At 28.3% G+C, this 25,531-nt stretch overlaps 2 protein-coding genes across 2 annotated transcripts in view; both read right to left on the reverse strand.

Annotated features, from left to right (window-relative positions):
• LOC123294475 (neurocalcin homolog) overlaps nt 1-25,531 on the reverse strand; it is a 356,610-nt gene that overhangs the window by 127,015 nt on the left and 204,064 nt on the right. The gene's annotated exons all lie outside the window — the stretch shown is intronic.
• Nucleotides 1-25,531, reverse strand: part of LOC123294476 (neuronal calcium sensor 2) — a 331,531-nt gene that overhangs the window by 119,114 nt on the left and 186,886 nt on the right. Inside the window, exon 4 of the mRNA XM_044875521.1 lies at nt 22,199-22,231. The gene's annotated coding sequence lies outside the window, so the exon portion shown is untranslated. The remainder of the gene's footprint in view (nt 1-22,198; nt 22,232-25,531) is intronic.

Below are 25,531 nucleotides of genomic sequence, written 5' to 3' on the forward strand. Positions count from 1 at the left end.
TAATTCACGTTAAGGGTTTGCAAAATTATTAAGTCATCTTTAATTTTGGATAAAAAAATCATTTATGACTATAAAATCTCTGCTAGTCTTCGATGGAACGTATAATTTTGGTCACATTTCGTCGGTGTTTTTCGATTTAGTTTTATTTCGATTTTTATGCACGTACGTTGCTTGTTAAATACATAGCTATATTCATGCGAAACGCAATTGTAACATACACTGTATTTAACATTTTTATTCGAACCGATATATAGTAAAAACATATCTAGATTACCTTTTTATCTTATTACAATTTATACTCTAACTAGAGTGATACCCATCCGCTTCGCTGGGTTGAAAAGTAAAGATTTATAAAGATTGCTCTCGTTTATCCACTTTCTATAACACTAGAAATAATGGTAAGGATTGTTTTACACAGGTAAAATATATGTATGGTTTTCTTTTTTTTTAAATGTATGATAGTCATAATTATTCATTGAGTATATCAGAAAAGATGGACGTGAAATATTTTATATTGACTATTTTTACAGAAATTTGTAGTAATGTTAAATGACTACTTTTACATAAATCTGTAATTTATGGTAATGTCAAATGACTACTTTTACAGAAGTCTGTAATTTATGGTAATGTCAAATTAAATTTATTTTTTAATTTTTATAAATATATCTTTATAAATTATATCTCATGTGTTATTCTGAAGTATGAGCTATATTGCTGTATAGTTTCATTAAAAACCATTCGCTAGTTTTGGCGAGAAAGCGTAACAAACAAACAAATAAACAAACATGCTTACTTTCGTATTTATAATATATAGAGATGACCGGATATAATTTTTCACTTTCTATTGAAATCGTAACGTTATAATTCTAAATAAATTATAGCATTTTCTTAAAAAATTGAAAACAAAGTGGAAATGGCAAGAAAAAGGTATAATTAATGACACAATGAATTATTTTATTATTTAATCTAGCGTTATTCTTAAATATGCGAAATCATCAAGAAATGAACTCTTTTATTTCGTAGAAAAACTACAAATGAAAAATTAATAAAACAAATTTTAAATATACGTAGATGGAACCTTCTTATGAACCCATTTTCCCCGATTCTATTTATTATACACGATAGAATATGATAAATTAGAAAAACCGTAAGTATATACAAAAAAGTAGATTAAATTTTTGCTTGCTAAGTAATTGAAATGAATAAGGAAAAACCTTACCCGTTTTCTCTATTTCTCATTATAATTCAAACCCTCTTATCATGAATATGTTTGTCCGTATGGCTTACAAGTATTTGATAATAATATTCTACTTTTTTTAATCGTATTAAAAATACGTTTGTAAATGTCTGTTTTATGTTGATTTATTCAAACAAACCTCTTTATGGAAAGAGAATTTTTTTGAACCATGCAAAAAAAACTTATTTATTTGTTCTATAAGTTGCAGGCATTTTTCTATAAGGGCAGGCATTTTAAAATTGATAATATCAAAACTAATCAGGGATGTTTAGTATACTTATTCGAAAATTAGTTATGAAATTAAACAAGTGGTTATTATTTTGTTCACAAATTACAAAATTAAAACGAAAACTAAAACCCCGACTATTAAAAACTCTTGCTCTTAAAAGTATGAAAACAAGAAAATATTTTCATCTGAAATTATTTTTAAGATCATTAAAATCGTCATTACAGTCGGTGGACCTCTTTTCCGTCCTGTGGAGAACTGTTTAATCTTCGAGGTACCCCTCGATTTTCTTGTTTTCATACTTTTAAGAGCAAGAGTTTGTAAGAGAGTCGGGGTTTTAGTTTTCGAACTTAATTTTATTTAGACTATTTTGGGGTTATAGGTTTGTTCTAAAGTATTGCAATATATATTCGAAAAGTGCTAATTAGTTCTTTCATTTGTACCTAACACGGTATTGTTAAATTATAATTTGTTTTTAGTTCGTTAAATTATGCCATCTATAGGGTGCTATATTCAAGCGGGGGATCAAGACGCTTCTAACGATACCTCATTTGTAAAATTATGATAAGCAATTTAGAAGCTAGGTGCGAACAGATGAACATTCATACATATGGCTCAAACACTTTACCCTCGCCATTGTATAGTCAGGGTAAAAATAGAAAATACTCCTTCAGCCAATGGTAGAACTCAAAAAAAAAAAAAATTTCTAGCTGACTCTGATAATTTTTATTAGAAAATGAAACGATTTAAAAATTTTCTGAAATCTAAACGCATTTATGTCAATACAAAACTGAAAGTGCTCAAAAAATTACAAGCAGGTGAGTTATTTGATATAAATTTAAATCCGATTTAGGAAGAATGAGAATTTGATCATCAAATTTTGAGGGTGGATTCTGTTAGAACTTGGGAAACTTAAAATTAGGAGGAAAATTTTTCGATATATACCATAGCTTTTGAAATAATGATTCTTAAAGATTTAGAAAAAATCACTCATAAAAAAAGTATAATACTTATTTTCTTAATACAAATTCCATTCCTTTCGTCACTTTAAATGTATTTTATGAGAAAACGAGTGCTAATAGAAAAATATTTGTGATGCTTTCAAATAATGAATATTAGTTTTCCAAATTAATCTTAAGAAAATTACCCTTATTACATAATAAAGCATACACCCACTATAAATTTAACACCCTAAGGGGTTTTTAGAAATTTACCTGCTTCTAAAGGGCATTCATAAGGATGCATATACGCGGTTTAAAAATGATCCTACAAAAACTTAAATTTTTAGGAACGTCCTTAATAGTCTGCCCGGTCATAAATTATGTAAATATTTCTATCTGAGTGTTGGAAGCAGTTTCTGAGAACGTCGGACATAGACAATTACCGATTCAATCGTCTCATGATTTTTTGATTTTCTAGAATTCCAATGGTCGTTGATAACAAACTAACTTTTATTTCATGAAACATTTTAAAAACAGTTAATACTAACATTGACAAACTTTGGGAATGGTGACATAATAATTATGGACCATTATTTGTTCAACATCAACAATTTCTATTTACATAAGGATTTTAATTCAAGAAAGATTTTAAATTAATACTGTGTGGTTTTAATGTTAGAAAAGCAACCATCGGCCGGCTTGTAGTACGTTCGTTTGTCTGATGACGGATATAATATGGTGCGATGGTTTTACTACCATCTAGTTTTACTAAAAGATAAAAGAGAGCTGAACGAAGGAACAGCTTATAGTTGTTCAAATTATATTAAAGTAAAATTTAAATTATGTCACCAAAGATTCTATGGTATTATTTAAAGTGGATTTCACATAACCTCACGCTCTTGTTAGTAAATCCTTTGTAACTAATGTGTAATATGGTTCGTATATTTTGTTGTGCTTCTCTAAACTACATACATATAGTCTTAATTAGCTTTTACCCGCAACGAACTTAATACTTGCTTGAATTAGTGTAAAATTTCTACTGAAGTTTGTCACGTAAAATAAAAATACTCTCTTCCCGTTTATCGATATACAGTAAAAAAAAGTACTTGTTGCAAGAAAATATGTTCTTAACACGATAGCAAGTAATTATTTTCATTATATATGATAACATTACCTTTTCATTTAAGTTACATAAGGAGATAAATTAGGGATTTAATATTATAAAATTATCTAATTTATAAAATTTAAAAACCTTATGAACGAGTCAATCCTGGTAGCTAAGTTGGTTAAGGCGTAACCAATTCCGCCTGCGATATTATTATCAAAAACTTGGTGCAACGTATTTTATCAGCAACGAAGATCTCGATCCGTCCTTAAATGAGCTGGCGGAACAAATGAATGTAAACCTGGTAAGGGTACCGAGACACAGGGACATTCCAGGAATTTGCGAAGCCGACGAGCTTGCCAGAAATGGCACAATGTTCGATAATTTGATGACAGTGAGAAATAATTTCGAGCTTCATTCAACATTTTATAGATTTCATTAAAATATAATAACATAATTTTTTATTTTTTTTATTTTTATTGTGTTTATTTAAAGTCTCTCTGACAACGCAGGTCCTTGGCGACTGCACTTAAATACAAAGTTTGGATAGACTTATAGGTGAACAGATTACAGGCGAGAACATTTGGTTTTACAGACATACCTAAGTTACTGTTTATATACTAGCAGATTTGTTTAATCGATTTTTAGCAATTTGATCGTTTGGAGACAATGGCGTTCATCGTTAAGTGAAGTTGAAACGTCGTTTGGAATTCCGTCTTGACTTCTGAATTGGGTGAGTCCAGGGCATGTCTCGTTGATGTGGCTTACCGAGGCTGGTTCGTTGCATGCTGGGCATGTTATGGGTGGGGGTAAAAAAACAGAAATAAATATAAACAAAAATTTATTGCATAGTAATTTGTAAATATGCACTTTTATGAATATAGAACTTAGAATTATCAAGCTTTATTTGGCAATATTAAAATTCATAATTTCTTTGTCATTTGAATTTGATTGCCCCTAAATAAATAATATTTAAGTATAGTTTATACTAAATCCATAAAAATTTTATTAATTTCATATTAATTATAATAAATAATAGTTATATCATAAATTTATGTTAAATTATTCATATTTGATGGTTTTCTCTCTGCAAAGGTAATTTATAAAAACTATTTTAATAAAGTTATACACTTTTGAGTAAAGAAAGCGAATCACTAAATTTCCTTGATTTTCTCTAAGAAAGAACTATTTACAAGAAAATATAACAAGTAAATATTTTCTTGAATGAAGTATTGAGATCGTTGACTGAAAAAATATGTACTTGTAATAAGAAGTTAAACAACAAAATAAACGCATTTTTTTCAATCAAGTAGTTTTTTTTTAATAATGTAATAATTTTGACCCCCGACAAATGCGATTTATTCTTTGTGAACCGACTTTTGGAAACTTAGCTATAAAATGTTTTTAATCAAGTCGGTTCGACCGTTTAGGGGCTCCGATTCCACTGAGAAACATATAGACGCACAGATAAACACTTTAAACTTATAACACTCCTTCTTAAATCAATATCAAAGTGATGGTCAAGGACATGAAATGAGATGAAAAGGATACTTAGAGTGCTATAATTTTTTGGGACAAATTTTTGGGAATATATTAATTGAAATTAAAATATTTGAGTTGACTTTTAATGTTTGAATTATTGTTTTAAATTACCTAATTATTTTACCATTTCATTTTTCGGAATGAATTAAACCAGGTTTATTTGACCATTCTTTTTCATAGTAATTATTAATACATTCAAATTATATGTCATACCTTTTTCAAACTGAATCGATTTTGAAGATCATCGCCAATTTTTTAAGTTTTTCGAGTAGGGAAACCTAAGCTCGCACTTGAAACATAGCTAAGCACACTCTCCGATAAACTATCTTTCAAATGAAACCGGTAAAAAAACCGGTTCAATTAGTGAATCAATTTCTATGTTCATCAGCGTATATAGGTAGTAGCTACCGTTTCGTGTCCGTGTAAAATATCGACGCCATTGAGACGCCATATTATTATATTATGATGATTAGACAAGCGTCGACGTTTTAAACTAATACTTACTTTACTACAGTTTATATCGTAGTAATTTTTGCTGCTATATTAGACGTTATAGCATTTCCTGTACCTAATTTAAAATTTATAATATAATATTACATCGTAATAATGGCGAAATACATTAAACAAATCCTTGTTTTTTTTTAATGATTTTTAATTAGAGTCCTTATACAAGAGTTACATGGATGTAATACGGAAGTTGTAAACTATAATAAGTTAAAAGGAATTGTTGAAAAGTTTTAAGATTTATATCAGAGACTTTTATTCGCGATCTTTACTGTTTTAGTTTAAAAGTTTTTTTTAATCATGTTTTACCTATTTTGAACTTGTTTCTTTGGATTTTTTAAAATTCATGAAAATATATTTCCTATTTGAATCTCAATAACGAAATTATACCTCTAAGTTGGAATTACAAGTTTATGTGCACAATTGAGAAAATCGCTAATAACGTTAAGCAGACAATATGGCAGTTATAAACAGACTAAAAACTTTAAAAAAAACAGTAGTAATCAATAGAATGACTAGCTCTTTAAAACAGAGATATATTTTAAAGTAAACAGTTCGTTTATATATTTGAACAGTATTGTTGTAAATTACTATTCATTCAATATCTGCTGATAGCCAGTTTAAACCTGTTCTATTTTAAAAACAACCGGTGGTCGAAAACCGAATATTTTCTTTTAATCGAGGAAATGAAACCAAAAAAACCGTCTAACTGAGGAATTCTTTCCTCGTCAGTAGATTTTTATGGGAGCCGGTGGAAAATGTTTGTCTGAGTGTACTGAAAAATGTCATATAGGTGAGTGCTTGTGTTTTTTTGATTTACACCCATGGGGCGGGGCAGAAGTTCTCTACTCCCGACCACCATGTTGTCTTTATTAAACATTTAAAAAAACTATTAGATTTTATATTTTGTATGTAAGCACTGCAGCATGCAGCAATCGATTAGAAAGCACTCTTGTTAATACCGAAGACATAAACGTTGAAGACGAAAATCTTCAAGATGAAATTCTAATTCATAATAAATGTAAAAAAATAAGCTTAAAAACATATATTTTTATGTATAGCTGAAATCGAGGTCAAAGTATGCGTTTTTTTTTTTGAAGTCTTATATATCGAAAACGGTGAGGTTTAGCAAAAAATGCCAGGAGTCAAAAAGTATTTAGAATGTTCCAAAATAAAATGTCATATAGTTTTCAAATCGAATTTTTAACCTAAACCACAAAATAATCTTCTAATAGTCTTCAAATTGTCTAATTTATAATATCTAAGGACTTTCAAATTAAATTTTTGACTCAAACCACGAAATAATCTTTATTTTCGTCAACAACGAATTTTCGGAAAAATCCGCAATATTTTTTTCAAATGCTTATATCTCGAAAACGGTGAGGTTAAGTATATTATGGTATCAAAAAATGTTTAAAATTGTCCAAAATATAAAATCCTAATATAAAATTTAAATAAATAAATGACTTCAAAAGAAGACATATTTTACATTGGTTTAATGGTAAAACGGTAGATGGAAGATATGTTTTCATAGATTTCTCCAAAACTAGTCGATGGAAATTAAAAAAAAAAAGCTATTTAATTTAAAGTTAAAACCTTAATAAATTATTGGAAAAAAAACCGTTGTGCCCGACAAATTAAGGATGTATGAGTACGGTAGTGGGAAAACAAATTAAAAAAATTATACATTTTCAATTTTGATGGTGAATTATGTTCAAACTTGACAATATAAGACGAAAAGTAAGAATACGATTTTTCGATATCTGGAGTAATTTTCAAAATATCGAAAATTGAAAATTATTTAGCTTTCGATATTTCGAAAACCAAGATATCAAAAAGTTTTATTCATATTTTTCATCTACATTCATCAAGTTACAACAAAATTCATCATCAAAGTTGAAAATAAGGTACAAATAATTTCAACCTTTGGTGTTCGTACTACCTAAAACATTCAATTCTCGAGTTTGCAGTTGGGTGATTCGGGTGGTGTGAAAATTAAATAATACCTTTTGTAAGAAATGAAATTAAAGCTTAAATATATAAAATTATTGATTAATCACAAATGAATAAAATTCATATACGAACGCGAGCATGTATAAATAATAACAAACAATTTTGAATACACAAAATATTCCCTATACGTGAACTATCTGCGTTATTCATTAAAACATGCAAATTATAATGTATTACGTAAGTACAAACATGGTTTTAACCTAAAATTTATATTTTGAGTGATTTAATATCTGACTTAATATAAATCATTTCTTATGAACCTTACCTACTTCTAATCGTATGGGGTTTATAAGGATAATCTTTATGTTAAACCTTATTATATTTAAACTAAAACGAATAATGAAATGAATGAAGATTGTTTGCTATATGCATTTACCTACAAAACAACCATTAAATGAGGCATGGGCAAACCGTGCTCAGAGAAGTCCCTCGTACTTCTGTATCTAAAATACAAGTAAGACAGTGACAACCACAGTATGAGTAAGACAGAGAGACACAATTTTTTTCTACCTATCTCATTACTATAAGAGAAACTGAGATCTCGCTTCCACCTCTATGAGCAATGCGGGCTTGGATAAAGAGACACACAATAAAATTTATGACACACAATAAATTTATAACAATGGTTAATGGGCATAACAATGGACTTCGACTTAAAATAACGCGCCCATGCCTGCATTAAATGTTGGTTTAGAAATTCATATAAAATTTTACTTAACCTGGTAAAACGGACCGACATACTCCTATAATTAATTCATGTCAACGCCAAAATATTAATCAGTTCTATTCAAGAAAATTTATGTGAAATCTATACATATAAAATGTTTTGTCCTGAATGACTGACTGGCCGAAACCGCTAATCGTAGACACCTGAAACTTGGAGGGTGTATTATTTGTACGACGTAATCATCCGATAAGGATTTTCCGAAATTCTAAACGGTGGTGAAAAACGGGTGCATAATTTGTATGGGACAACATGATTCCTTGGTCCAATCTACTTCAAATTTTTCATAAACATTCTTCAACAGAATTTAGTAAAGACGTGTTTCGTATTTTATTGAAAATAATCGCCTAATTGGATTAGAAAGGGGTAAAAAGTTATTTTGGGGGTGATTTGTATCGAAGTTGATACAAATGTCCAAATTGATATATGTGGTAATGGTTTGAGAGAAAATTTTACTGTATCACTTTTTATTTCAATCGTTAAGAGAGCGAAGGGAACTCCATGAGGGAATGCTACGTTGTTTTCCCAAGGAAGGCTAGCCTAGCCATCGTCGATTAGAGGCTGTACACGACCTAAGTATTACACGGTTAAATAATGAATTATATTAAAAATTCCATTAAAGAATTTTTTCCTATTTAAAATAAAACTTTACTCTGACATGACATTAGGTACACTTTAAATCTAAGCGTTAATATTTGTTAAAAATTTTGGATAAAAGCTTTTATAAAATCCAATGGTGAAACGAAATAAAATATTTCAGATAAATTCACTAAATTTCATTAAGTTTTTTTTTTTTTCATAACGTATTTTTTACAACAAGAACCCGGTTGTACAGTTCTCTGGTTTTGCCTTTTATAGGAAGTGTTGTATATATAGGTGAAAATAGTATGAAAATATAATTTATATATATTATATATGTTTATAACAAAAACACAAGAATATAAATAAAATAAATGTGAATAATTAACAAAATTTTGAGATAGAATATACAACCCAAAGAGCATAGGGTAGAGGAGAAGCAGCCCATATGAGCTAATGTAAAATCGTAGTATACGAGTTTCAGCGCCTCTACCGAGTCAGGCTTTCAAACTTAATAGTTAATAGTCACCCCCGCAAAGTAGTCAAACTTAATAGTCATACCCGCAAAGGCCTACAAACTTAATAGTTGATCGCCTCAGACTCCAGATGTCACTTATAATTATACTTCTGCTTCTTGTCTATCTTATAGTCTTTGATACAACCCTTTTATATATCCATTATACAATGCAAATAAGGTTCATATATTTTATTATAAATGTAGTTGATACCTATATTTTACTTCTTATAACATATTATACGAAAAATATAAACATACATACATGTTTTACGTTTTTAGTTTTATATTTAAGGGATGTTAAAATGACTCTTACTGTGTGGAAAATATGCACAATTATTTTTATGTAATCATAGTATTTCTATACGCATGTTTGGAAACTAAAAGTAACAGAAAAAAACTTTTGAAAGAAAGAAAACCGACTTCAAAAAGAAAAATTTTTCAAAAAAAAATTACTATGCACTAAAAAGTACAAAAATAACGATAATATAATGTAGTTAAAATTATTGTTAATTTTGGAGTCGGTGTCAGCCAAGGAAACAACTATGACAGAACAGTTTGCTACATTAGCTTGGCTGACACTGACTCCAAAACTAAGAATAATTTTAATTACATTATATAATCGTTAATTTTTTAGTTTTCACTGCATATTAATTTGTTTTGTAAAAGTTTTTCTTTTTGAAGTCGATTTTCTTTTTGTTAAAAGATTTTTTTATTTTGTGATTTTTAGTGAATGTGAAGTACACTAACTAATTTATCACTAAAAAAGAATCATCGAAATTGGTTGGCGTGATATTGAGAAATTTAAGACTTTTATGGTTTTCTCATGGATGCCCTTATCAGAACTGGACCATAGGACCACACGGAAAGCACCAGCTTTCAAATAGATAAAGAATCATAAAAATCGGTTCACTCAGTCGAAAGTTCTGAAGTAAAACACATTTAAAAGAAATAGTCGAATTGATAACCTCCTCCTTTTTTGTTTGAAGTCGGTTAAAAATAATGAAAAGTATTGAAAATCATTTCTATGCGAAAATTTGGTGGGTTAAAATTGAACTACGATAACAAGCCCAACAAGGTTTCAGCAGGCGTTTAATAAATTAAAGGGTACTAAGAAATCATAGTAATTTATACTTATATTTTTAACATTTTAATGTGGTTATGACTGCCATATTGGCTACTTGGTGTCATTAATGATTTTTCCAATCTTGAACGTATTTTAACACAATATATACAGGGTGCCGTGACTCGATGTATATAGATAGCTTAAGGATGTATGAGCGCCAGTTCAACTTTGGATAAAAGGCTGCTTTTTTTATATGAAGATGGATTAAGTCTAAATCAATTCTGACAATTTTTGGGAGTGTAGCCCGATTATATAAATAAATAAATGACTGCAAAAGTAGGCATATTTAACATTGCAGTTATGGGAAAACGGTAGAAAGATGATGTTTACATAGATTTCTCCAAACCTAGTCGGTGGAAATTAAAAAAAAAACTATTTAAATTAAAGTTAAAACCGTAATAAACTATTTAAATAAAAAAAAATCTGTTGTACACGACTAATTAAGGATATATGAGCGCGGTAGTGGGGACACAAATTTAAAAAATATATTTTCAATTTCGAAGGTGAATTATCTTATAACTTGACAATATAAGACGAAAAATAAGAATAAATTTTTTTAATATCTGGAGTAATTTTCAAAATATCGAAAATTGATTTTTTTTTTATTATTTAGCTTTCGATATTTCGAAAACCAAGGTAGGTATCGAATAATTTTAGTCCTATTTTTCGTCTACATTCATGAAGTCATCAAAGTTGGAAATAAGGTTGAAAATAAGAAATAGTTTCAATCACAAGTCTAAAATTACATTGGCGCTTTAACCAATAAAGTAAAGACATTACAGTAGAATAGTTTAATGATTTATTAATTACAAATTTTTCTTCGTAAACTGCTAGAGGGACTATTTTCGACCATGTTTCGACCAGGATAGCTTCTTCTTCGGAAAGTTCTATCTGTACGGGACGTTCTTTAAGAAAATAACCTTTTTCTGGCAAATGATGCACATAATGCTCTTTTTTCGATGCACGAAATGCTACTTAGTTTTACACACAGCAGTTTTTCCATGAATCAGTTAAAGCTTTTAAAACAGTTCAAATAAAAAATAAAGCTTATTTTTGAGCATAAGTGATTCTGAAGCATTGATGTAAATGTATCATAAATTAAAACACATATGAAATAGATATTGCCCTGGTAAATACACAAATCAACCCTTTTAAAATAATAATGACTCAGTGTAAAAAACCCGAATGGTAAAATAATTGATTGAAATAATGTTTGTATTGTAAAAGAGAGTCAGTTGAGTTAGTTATTAATTGAAACAATAATAACAAACAGTTTGAAAAATTGATATGATGAAAATTGAAAATGAAATAACCTACTAAAAAAAAAAAATTATATACAATTTTAAATGAAACTCATTTCATATACAACAATAATAAACAATTCAATTAATTTTCATTTAAAACAGTAATGCAAAACAGTCTAACCAGTTTACATTTCTATGACTTTTTTTAGATGAAAATTAATAATAATGTTGGCACATTTTCGTATATAAACTGACTGAAATTATTCAGCTTCATACACGATGGTGTTTAAATTATTATAATATGTATATGAAATATACCAAGGTATACTAAGTTTAGTCCTAAGTTTAAAACGCTTAAAAATATTGATGCTATGAACAAAATTTTGGGATAGGTGTTCATAAAATCAAATAATTAGTCTATTTCCGGTTGTCTGTCTGTCTGTCATCTGTCCGTCTGTCATGACGTTTACTCAAAAACGAAAAAAATATCAAGCTGAAATTTTTATAACGTGCTGAGGACTTAAAAAGGTAGGACAAGTAAATGAGCAACATAGGTCAATTAGGTCTTGGGTCCGTAGGACCCATCTTGTAAACCGCTAGAGATAGAAAAAAGTTTAAGTGTAAAAAATGTTCCTTATAAGCAAATAAACAAGTTTAAATTTTGTTTGAAGCATTTTTTCGTCAGCATCACTGTTTTCCCGTGAGAGCTCAAATTGTATTTTAATGTATTATATGGGAATATACCTATATGTGTGACATGTATGTATGTGTAAGGTGACAGAGTAACCAACACTGTCTATACATGGTATTTCAACAATTAACTCAGTCAATTGTTTGTTTTCATTTGTTTACGATTTAATTTCTACTGCATCGAACTTTACAATTTTTATTTGAGTTTTCGGGAACTTCGAATTTTTATTTGGGTTTTCGAAAATGCTAATTACAAATCCAAAAAAAAAAACATAGTAGAATCAAAAACTATATAGGTTGCATCCTCAAACCAAAAATTGCAATTTTGATTGGAGTTAAATTTTATAATTTTTTTAAAATATTCGTTAGTGGAAAAACAATTTATAAAGAAAAGCGGTTTTCTAGATAAGAATGGTTAAAGTTACAATTGAATTTCAAGCCCTCCCATTATACCCAATCGATTTGAAATTTGAATATGTATTCATATTCTACGTGCCCTGGGTACTTTTATTTTTCTAAAATCATGTTAATTTTCCCAATTTTCTTTGTTCACACCCAGGTAAAGTGGAATACCCGAATATTTCAAATCAAATGGGTAAAGGGTATAATCGCGGTACTTAAAAATCAATTTTAACTTTAACCATTCTCATTTGGAAAACCACTTTTCTATTTAATGTTTTTTCTAACACAAGTTATTTTAACACAGTTTATTTTTTATTTTGAGACCTAGAACAAATGTAGAACTAAACTGCTTGAAGTCAGACTGGACAAGATGACTTTTGTACAACAGAATAAAACTGTTTAAATATGGTATTGATATGTTACAAGAAATTGAATTATTTAAAATAAGAGAATATTTGTCCTGGAAAAAAAATAAACAGTTTTCTAAATGAGAAATTTTTATTATTCAGTAATTTTTTCAATTTTATTATCTTCACATTTTTATTATTAATTAAGATGAAGTAAAAATTGGTATTTTCATATTAATTATAATTTTATAAAATACTGAGTGGATCACTAAAATTGATTGAAAAAAAGATTGAAAAAAAAAACCGAATTTTTAGGTTTTTATATAATTTAATCGTCCATCTTTGCAAAACGTTTCGTAAAAAAGCTAAGAATGAAATAATTTTATTCGACATAAAATAAAATCAAATGAACCAATTGTGAAGATCCCATAAGAACTGTTCGAACAACATCCCCAAAAACTATCGTATATACTCAAATATTCCTAGTTACAAACTTTTTCTGGCAATATCAAATCTGTTTATATTGTGAAAATACTGCGCATATACTCTTGGTGCTCAAAACAGATAAAATCTGCAAAGTGAAATGTATAGCCTAGGCTTTTAAAAACTTTGTGTTTTAACAAGGTGGAAGTTATGCATTACAGCTTATTCGTTGTGTGCGTTGTTATGGTAGGAACAATAAAACCGATGCCAGCGCTTCCAGTGATAAACTTTGGCGAAAAAGGAGGCTGTTATGACTAAAATTATTGAAAAAGACTAATTAATTAAACTTGATGAATTAAAAATTGTGAAAATAAGAAATCAAATTGCTCAAATATTATTTTTCAAATGTAAATTATCATAATTATTTATTTAAATTTGTGAGACAATAATATTAAATTTTCAATGTAAGTCATAAATGCAATCCATACCATATATGTATATACATCAAGTAGTGTATCGTTACCATGGAAACGCCTCCAATAAAACTCACGCACGGTTCGAATAGGTGAACATTCAACAAAACTGAAGCAAATAATGGAGATATATTTGCCAAATTCTGTTTAAAAATCACTTTATTGTGAATGGTATTCTTCTTCAGTCTGTTACCGGGTTCGCCTTTTCTTCAGTTATCAAATAATTCGACTTGTTTTATACAGTAATAATTTTTCTGAACCACTTAATGTATAGCTTCAAGCTTCAAGTGTTTTAATATAAATATAGCTTCTTATCTCATAATTTTATATCAGGACAATTTTTCTTGTTTAAATATTGTAAATTATTCAATTTATTATATTAGCTACATCTGTTATTAACACCATCAAGTTTCTCTGCACGCCCGATGATAATATAATTTATCAAATACCTGCTATTAATTTATTCCGATACGGGGAGGATACGTGTAGGATACACTCCCTAGTCAAGGATACCTTATACTTGATATTCATTAATGCTTATATATAATATATTTTTAATATTTACTTTTTCCATCTTTGAAAGAAAATTGGTATTTTTATATCTAATTTCTAATATAAACTTCTAGCTACGTTTCTTAGAATTATTTCAATTTGTGTTTACGTGGTTCTTAAAAAGTTTCACCCCGATGAACAAGGGCCGCTATTGAGACAACATGGCGTTCTTTATAAGTAAAGGGTGTGATAAGTGCTTAATATCAAAATGTAATAAGGACACTACAAAATCAAAATCGCCCATGAACACCCAATATTGTTCGATACTATACAATTTTTAGGATTCCGTATCCATAGGTGACCAATAAAACTCGATTACTAACACTACGTTTTTCGTTCGTCTGTCTGATAGCGGACTGTATCTCATAAACTGCAACAGTTAGACAAATGAGATTTTGACAAAGTGTTTATTATTTCATAGTGTGTAAAGGTTTCATACTTTTTTTAAATTTTGCAAAAATATTTAATAGAAAATGCATAGTGTTTTCAACCGGTTTTTTAGAGTGGATGGTCTATTTTGCAAACGTATGCATTGATTAACAAATTTACGATAAATAAGCGACCGTCGGAGTTTTGGGTATACACAGTTATATCAATCTGATGGTGGAATCGGTGGAAAAATAAAGTGGCATCAAATTATACAAATATAGAGTATGAATTTTCTGACAAGCGTTATTCAAAAGCGGAAAATAAAATAAATTAACAAACCATGGATAGGGTCTGGTGCGATCCTTGAGGTTTACAAGTATAACTTCCTATCCTAATAAAAACACATAAAAAATAAAAAAATAAACCTCGACCACCTCGAAACGATTGGACCGAATGTTATGAAATTAGTTTCAGATCATATTATAATATTTTCCTATAGTGATGTTTTCGAAAAAATGTTTCAAATAAAAGTTGATTATTTTTCAACAAAAGGAACATTTCTTACATTTAAACTTTTGGTCTATCTCTAACGGTTTACAAAATGGGTCCTACGGACCCATAAACCCAATTAACCTCTGTTGCTCATTTACGAACTTGACCTTACCTTTTACGACCTGAACACGCTGTAAAAATTTCAACTTTAAATAATTTTTCGTTTTTAAATTATCGTGATGACAGACGAACAGACAGGCAGGCAGACGGACAAGCGGAAATGGATTAATTAGATGATTTTATGAATACCTATACCAAAACTTTGTTCATAACTAAACTTAGTATACCTTGATATATTTCATTAACAACGTGTTCTGTTATTGACTGCAGAAACCTAGCTTCCGTAAATAATCTCATCAAGAGCAACAAAAAACCTCTTGTCTAAATTTGGATCTGAGGCCTAATTTGGGAGATACAGGTAAGGAAAAATTGATAAATTTGTTCACTCACTGACTATCATTCGATAACCACTAGCCAATAATAATCAGTAGATATTAGTAAATTTCACTTAATAATCGAAGAGATTTTTTAAAAATTATAAAATTATTTAATTGGTTTTGATCAAATCCCACTATTTATATTTTTATTATATTTTTCCGAGAAAACATTAGATTATTAGTCACAATGGGTGTGGTTTGTTTGTTTACGTCCAATGATATAATTTTAATTCAGAGTTGTTATTGTTATCGCACAAAAATATTCATTTTGACCAGATTCAATCAAATAACTTTGTTTTGTCTTCCATTATTAAGTGAAATTTACTAATATCTACTGATTATCATTGGCTACTAGATATCGAATGATAGTCAATGATTGAACAAATTTATCAATTTTTGGCATACCCATATGCCCCATATTAGGACTCAGATTCAAAGTAAAAATTTTTTGTTGTTGCTCTTGATGAGCTTATTTTGGTAAGCCGGGTTCCTGCAGTCAATAACAGAACACGGTGTACATGGTATAAAAATTCTTCTTACATACTTGAGGAATCTGAAGAAATTTCTTCCAGAGAAGTATATCGCAAACTCTTTGCATAAATTATTATCATCCCTTACGTGTTTCATAGCAAAAACTTCGTGTGTGTCAAAATGAAGAAAATAGCTTGGAGCGTTCGAAACCTTTATAAAACATGACGTATGTATTAAACAATATAAATGAGATAATTCCATACAAAGGTATATATATCATGCATAGAATTCTCATTCATATGATTGTTATGTCTAAAATATTGTTGCTGTCGCAAACAATTAATTCATGGTATTTCAACAGAATTATAAGACAACAATGTGTCTTCAATGTCTTATATTATTAAATTTAAAGTAATGCTTAATGCTAAGAAAATGATGTATACACGTATAAAGCTATTTATAATTTAATGTATACTTTACAGAATTATTATTGCTTTGTCTAACTAAAGCTCTTTAAATACTGCATATACAGGGAGTCGCATTTAAGATGAAGACACCCTCATATTTTCGTTATTTATAGAAATATCGTTTTGAAATTTTGCACAGTCATACAGGGTGATGGATCACATTTTTTAATATACTTAACCGAGAACTGAATTTTAAACTCAGCTTACGACAAATTGACAAATAGGGTCGATTCTTTAAATTTTGTCTAGCTACAGATATGGCTAGAGAAATCGAAAAAAAAAACTATTGGAAAAACTTGCTTAGAATATTTTTTTTATATTCACATACCGATTTGACATGACATGATTTTAATTTTTTTTTATTAATTTGGTCTTTACTCAAAATTATTGGTAGTTTGATAAAATATTTAAATATATAACACTATTAAATTATCAATTTGGTCAGTTTTTACATTCCATAGCACACTACTTATATAAATCTATTTTTAAATTTTATAAAAAGTGTGCTATTCAATGTAAAAACTGGAAAAATTCATAATTTAATATTGTTATGCATTCATGTAATTCAATAACCTTGTAATAATTTTGAGTGAAAACCAAAATAATGAAAAAAATTACAATTGCGAATTTTGTCACGAAAATCGGTATATGGGCATAAAAAAATATTTTAAGCAACTTTTTCTAATAGTTTGTTCCGATATCTCGAATCATCTCTGACGCTAGGAAAAATATTAAGAATCGGTTCTATTTGCCAATTTGTAATAGGTTGAGATAAAGTTCAGATTTTGATTAATTATCTTAACGTAACCTGTCACCCTGCATGACTGTGAAAAATTTCAAATCGATATTCTTACAAGTAATGAAAATATGAGGGCGTCTTCATCTTAAATGCGACACACTGTATATTTAATAGATACACGGCTTACATTATAAAATAGATAAAATAAATAAGCTAATATACTAATTTAATTCTTCAACTCCTCCTGGCGCTTACACTAAAGTCTTATTGGGTTTTTCAATTAAGATTTCAGTGCCATATTGTCAAAAATGTAAAACCACCATCTCCGATACAACACCTGATATTTGCTTACCAAATTTTCAGCATCTCGCTCAGTAAATCATTCTTTCGAAAACATTTCGTTTAAGATCTACTAGCAGTTTTTTTAATCAAAATGTATTTCTAGCAAAATAGAAAGAAAATAACAAAAATTGAAAATTATTTAATTTATGTAAAACAATTATTGTTTTCTAATTTTGACAAACATCATTTTTTTTTTTCAATTATTGAAATTATTTTACAAACATTTAGAAAATTAACAAAAAAAAAAAAAAAAAATTTTGATTCCAAAATTGGAAACAAAAAATAACATTGAAAAAAATTGCAATTGATTTAAAATGGAGTCTATACCACTTATATATAAACTTTTGGAGTATATACCACTTAAAATTACAACTTTTGATGTGTACTGGTGTTTATTGAATTTTAATTTTAGATGTTACAGTACCAAAAAGTGTTACCAAAACACATATTTTTGTGTCAATGAATGAGTATTTAATACGCCTTCTGTATAAATTTCAATAAAAGTCAATTCTCTGTACGGTTTACAAGAGATTAATTATTAAAAACAGTCCCTTTTACCTGGTGGTTTATGAAGAAGTCGTAATAAATGTTGGTTTTTTAGTCAGTAAGTGTTTTTCCAAATGTTTTATCATTTACATAGAAAAACTTTTATCAATATTCCTCAAACTTAAAAATAAAATAAAAATAAACAATGAAAAATTTATTTTTTGGTAAAAAAAAACTGACTTTGGTAGTTAATTTCTACTAAACCATTCAGAAAATCGATATGAATTTTTATACAAAAAGATGATTAATTTATAAATAAAATTTCAAAATTTATACATCATTTTCATTTTTTTTGGCATCGAAATATCTTAAAAATCTCACAGCATCTTTTTTGGAAAACCCAATTCAACTAGAAATCAATTTTGAAATAAACGCTTAGGATACAAGTTATGTGGCTACTTTTCATAAGTTTTTTAGTATTTCATAAAGAAAAGCGCTTTAGCAACCACAGCGTCTCTATGCTTCATCATTCTTTAAATTTATTTTGGCCAACTCTGCAATGATTATCTTGCATAGAAATACACATTTCAAGAAATGTTTTCATATATTGAATACAGACACTATACAGAGATATTTCGACATGGTTTTTCTTGGGTACTAGTCGGGTATGCAAAGTATGAAAACATAATAAACAACAACAATAACATTATATTCCTCCTAAGAGATTACTTAAGACAGACAAGAATAAGAAAAACAAGAAACAAACAACATACTTGATGCTGATGTCTTTGTTTCATCTAACTCTAACAATACACGCCTACATGGTTTCATGTTATCGCATCATCGTTCAGTTTGAACCGTATCGTGTAGTTAATAAGAAAACAATATACAAAAACATACATAAACATACATAAACGCATTTCCATTTTGTTTGCGATTGTTGAAAAATGAAGAAAAACAAATTTTGTAAATGTAATAAAACAAGCAGCGAGAATAAAACAAACAGTAGATTCCTTTACTATCAAATTTATGTATTATTTACAACGAGACTGTAAAATAAGGAAGGTTGATCGGGAAAATATCCTAAGGTAGTTAGTTCACTCGTGAAATGGCTTTTCTTAGGAATTCATTAAAATTGATATATTAGATTAATAAAAAAAGTATTCTGTATTTAATTAAAATAAGTATAAAATTGTTTCAAAAACTAAAAAACACGTTTTTAGCACGCACTAAAAATTACAAATGGAGTGGTTTGTCCAAAAATAATTGTTTAAAAAACTAAAATACACGGTTTAAGCACGCACTAAAAATTACAAAAGTGCATTTCAAATAGCCTGTCCGCCATCATGGACGTCCGCCATATTGGATTTAATTTACGTGACATTTTTTTCGTATTCCTGACAACAAACCCTTTCATTTGATATCCATATCATGGGGGTGGATTCAAACAGGCAGTTCCCCATCTTGGAGAGACCGCCATATTGGATTTGTAATGACTTTTCTTAGCTAGTCATTTATTGTCATCAGAACTCAGAGCATGTGCAAAATTTCATCCTAATCGAAGACCGGGAAGTGGGTCAAATTAAGATTCCAAGATTTTCTTACATACATAGTTACAAGTGAAGCTAATAAAAGCGTGTTAATAAAAAGAGGAAATTTTTTCATCGTCTTTGAAATGAGATATTAACACTCAAAATATTTCTCTATATATCTCGAAAACGGTTTTACCTTATTTCTAAAAAGCAACGAATTGATGATGATACTAATTGATGTTGGTACTAAGAAAATGGTTCTGGTCCAATTTGTTGAAAAGATAAGACACTGTCATCGTAAGCAGGGCACGAATTAGAGCATGTTTTTCTGGACTTAAAAAGTAAACTACCTTAAAGCAAGTCTAGTGTGATTAAAAAACTTTATTTTTCACTTTAAAATATTTTGAGTTGGAGACAAGAAGCATGATTCATGAAGTATTCTATATTCATAAACCACCCTAAAATCCACAAAAACTCACCTTTAAGTATGTGTTTGTGATATGCAAGAAAGTAAGTGGAATTACACTAAAATTTAAAAGAATCATAATACCTATAATACCTAATAGTGTACCAGAGCACACTTTAAAAATTTCAGCTTGATATCTCTTTTCGTTTTTGAGTAATCGTGATGACAGACGGATATTTCATATACATGGTATAAAAATTAACCTTCTTAAGAATGAAAACTCGGTCAGTATATAAAAAAAAACAAATACAGAAAATGAGAAACCCGTACGTACGGATAAGATAATTTTTTGATTATAGAGTTTCACATTATTTTTGTTTTTATTACCAATAATAAAAATACGGAAAAACTAATTTAATAGATTTTTATTAGTGTATTAAAAATTATTAAGAACAAAAAAGAAACGCAAAGTAAAGAAGAAACTACCCCATTCGATTAACAAGTAAAATACTATAGTATAAGAACTGGCAACGTCTCGAAAAATATTATTTGGCTTTTTTATTCTTATTAAAATTAAAAAAGGGTGCAGAACGTCTCGAACCTGACATTGGTTGCATTTGATGTGTTTCCCAGTCAGTATTTACGACAAAACCCACGAAACTAACGAAAAAATATTTATTTTAAAATCACAATCTGACAAGTTTTACCATTACAAACACGGCGCCTGATATTATTCTAATACATGTAATTCAAAAAACACGTTTTCGAATCATAAAAGAATGAATTTTTTGATTTCGAACTGAGACATAGTTATTGAAATAAATACCACGATACTCGATATAAGATTGTATATTAAGAAATTCTAATTTAAAAAATATAATAAAATATATAATATTCCGATTTCAAGCAACCATGATCAGTAGCTAAATTTATCATAAAGAAATGAATTTTTTTCAATTCAAATTGAGACATAGTTATGGAAATACAACAAGTTTTGTTGAATGTTTCTTAATTATATTTTTTTCAAGAATTTCTTAATATACGTTTTTCGAGTATCGTGGTAATCATTTCAATAATTAGCTTTCAAATCACATTAGTGTGGAAATTCAGTTGGTATATAAGTATGTTTCTAGCATCGGTAAACACACCTCTCGTCCCTACTTGACTTCAAACAAGTGAAATCTTAAAAAAGTTGCCAACTCTCGTATCACGCTACATTTGGTATTAACGAACATAATAAAAATAAAAAAGAGTAAAAGTTGTTACTATCATAAAAATAAAAAGAATTCGTATTCGTTTAGCTTGCTATTAGTAATTTGTTTCAACTAAAGAACTGTATTTATTTATTTATTCTTTTCAATTTTATTAGTGGCATTAATCAACCATTATTACTTCATTTAACAAGAATTCTATTTCATCTAACAATTTCTATGCGATATTCAAGATCTTCTATTCATAGAATGTGTGTTTTATTATTTAATTCGTGTTTCAGTTACTGAATATAAAAATTTGTCCCAATACTACTCACTATTGAGTTCTGAAATCTTGTCAAATCTATTCAATTAATGGACAATTTTTCAAACAAAAATTGTTTACTTTTGAAAAACGAAAATTTTGAAAAACAAACTTTAAAAAAAAAATAAACTTTTGGTTCCATTTAATTTCAAAAACTTGTCTGATCGTATTTCTAAAATTCTATTTCAGAAAGTCGAAAAATGGATAGAAGTTTTTAATAATTATAAATAATAAACTCACCATTTCGAAATATCACACCCCATTTTCCTAAAACTGAAACAGAGAAAAACATAAAATTAATATCAATAAATGAGAGGGTGGATATTTTATTTTAAATACTTTAACAATAAATAAAAAAATGAATTATATTCTTAGAATATCGAAGAAAACGATTATAAATATGTATTGATAGACGGCCAGAAGGAATCGAAGGAACAGTTTAATGATAAAAATGAAACACACCCCAAAAGCTAAAATGATTAAATTTAATAAAATAATTTAACTGTTATTTATATAAAATGAAATGAAACCATTTAACTCATTTTATTGATTATTTTATTTGTATTATATATAAATATAAATAAATATAATATATAAATGAGAAAACAATTTTCCAATTTAATTGATATTTATGGTCTAATGCCCATATATATACTAACATATCTATAATATCCATCCATTATTACTATATAATTCATGTATACAGGGCGTTCTGTTAGTGACTGTAGATCGTTGGCCTACAGAATATGCTCATAAAGACGAACGAAATAAGCTATTTACCAATTTTGGATCTGAGGCCTACTTTGCGAGATAATTAACAAAATAAATCAATATAATATTAATAAAAAGTAAATAACTTTATCTAATCACAATTCAATAAAATTTTGAATGATGGATGGAACTGTGTTTCAATTTCAAACATTATTTTAACTTCCCATATAAGAAGTTATTGAAATGGGTCCGATTTTTGAAATCAAAATTGCCAACATATCTTTACGTCTTATGGTTAGAACGGGGCTGTAGCACCAATTTAGAAAAAAAGTATTTGTGTGAGTGTGTGTATGTACATACGTTCGTGATCATGTTTTTCGTCATCCATATTGCGCGAACAAAACGTGATATCGCCTTCATTGAGATGTCGATCAAAGCGTAGTAACAGAAATATCATCCGAAAGGAAATTTCTTTCCTGATACATATCGCGCGCGCAAAAAATGATATCGACTTTGTTGAGGTGGCGATCAAAGCGTATTAACGGTAATATAATCTGAAAAGAATTTCATAGCATTCGGTCAAGTCATTAATAACTGTTAATTATGCTGGAAGTTATTCAGTGTGGATCTCAGGAGTCGCACCAGACCCTACCCACGGCTTGTTGATGCTCTTATTTAGTTCATGTGTCACACACATAAATGCAATTTAAACAACGAACGTGTTCAGTTACAAAAGTTAAAATATTTTATTTTAATTGTGGCGAGATTATTTTGTATTTTTAACCGACTGTCAAGCAGTAATAATATTTTTCGCACATATCTTGAATGAATGTATATTTATATGTTAATTTCTTGATTATCTCGTATCTTCGAAACGGCTCGATGTATTTCCACAATAAAATTAATGTTATATTCGCCTTAAAAATGGCGAATTTTTGGCGAGAAATAGTAATACATTAATAAAAAAATGGGGAATTATCCAAATCTATCGAGTAGGGTATTAAAATCAAGTTATACTGTTTAAATTTAATTAGAAATAATAAATTTGTTTAAAAAATTTAATAAAGTATAATAAAAGAGCTTTTTAGTGCCGGGACATTCAAAAACCAGAAATAAAATAAATAATTTAAAAAATCAAAACCCCGACTACATTCAATAAAATCTGAAAAGAAAGAAATAAGTCCAGTAGTTAACATAGCGATTTTAACAGTCGGGGCCCATTTAAATCTAAACCGGCTCAAATTTTTCCAATAATGCGACTGTTAAAGTTGCTATGTAAACTATTGGATTTGTTTCTTTCTTTTCTAATTTTATTTAAAGCAGTCGATTTTTTAATTTTATAATTATTTATTTTATTTTATAAAACACGAAATACTGCGTATAATTTGTAATAAGTTTTATACATTTGTCACACTGACATCGTTTTATTTTCGTTGCTGATTTTAAAAGACATAGTAACGCGTGTCCAGGGCAGCTAGTATTATAGATATATACCCTACTATATTTAATATGCCAGTTTAAATAGACTTGAATAATATTACAATAATATACTACTGAAATTGTGTTTCAATATTGTGTTTGGTATTAATAAATTCTAATTCGAGTTTTAGTTACAATTTAGCATACTATATTTCTGGCAAGCTATGTTTCAAAAGCTGTCTACTGTTAAAACTCTGGTCATGGCAAGGAAAGACATCTTAAACCAGATAATTTTAAACAAAGCCATACAATCAACTAGTACTAGAGGATTCCCAAGTTAAAATTTACCTGCACTGATAAATAATTATTACCTTCAACGAGGAGCCTCAAAATTTTCTCAACAGCGTTTTTGCTCCATCTGAAAGCTTAACAAAACTTTAGTCTGGTTCCATCATTGAGGCTAGGCGAATTTTTTTTCTAACAACTACGTATTTAATAAATTAAACTATAACTCTATTGAACAATTGGCGAGAATACGAAGGGACAAAAGAAAATTCGAATAGACAGAATCACTTTCAAAATAATGAGATACTTGTATACCGAAGATACAAAAGAAACTTCGAATAGACAGAAGCACAAAGTACACTTTCAAAATAATGAGATACTTGTATAACTAACTATATTCTCTATTGAGCAATGATTAAGCGAATGTCTTTGACAGAAATACAGGAGCACTAGAGAATCAGAAGCATTTGTGGAATTTTCTCATGTAGCTCGATGCGTTACTTTACTAATGGAGAATATAATTAAATTTTTTGCAAAAGTTAGAATAATTTTATCGTTCGTGACTTCACCAATCTGAAGTACATTCATCTCTTTCTAGTATACTCTTTCTCCTAGCGTTTTGTATGTTTAAATAGTTAGCTTTTGGAGTACATAAAAATTCGCGACCAAGTTTTTTAGCCCATAAAAACAACATGATATTACAATTTGGATAAAATTTGACCAAACTAAACGAGAAATTAAAAAAAAAATTTTAGTGATTAATTATAATTTTTGCTAGACGTATTATACTAAAACCATCTTTGAAATAGATATTGTTTGAAAATATATATAATGTTAAAATTTTCATTTCATATTATTCAACAGTTTCGAAACCATTAAAATTATATGAACAAAATATCTACTAAAATTATTATGTCATAAATATTATTTTATTTGTTTTCAATACTTATTAGGCACTTGATTTACTAAACAATTTCATTAGAAAAGAAGGTACAATCGAATTTTGATCACTTGTAACATGTGTTGAAACATAAATAAAATGAAATTTTGAAAGAAGTAATATTTGGACAATCACTGAAATCATAACTTAATTTTTATGTATTGAAAGAAATATGCAAAATAATTTGAATAAATTCCAACAAAAAGGGAGCACAAAAG

This window comes from Chrysoperla carnea, chromosome 3 (assembly GCF_905475395.1).
Source record: "Chrysoperla carnea chromosome 3, inChrCarn1.1, whole genome shotgun sequence".
NCBI classification, from domain to species: Eukaryota; Metazoa; Arthropoda; class Insecta; order Neuroptera; family Chrysopidae; genus Chrysoperla; species Chrysoperla carnea.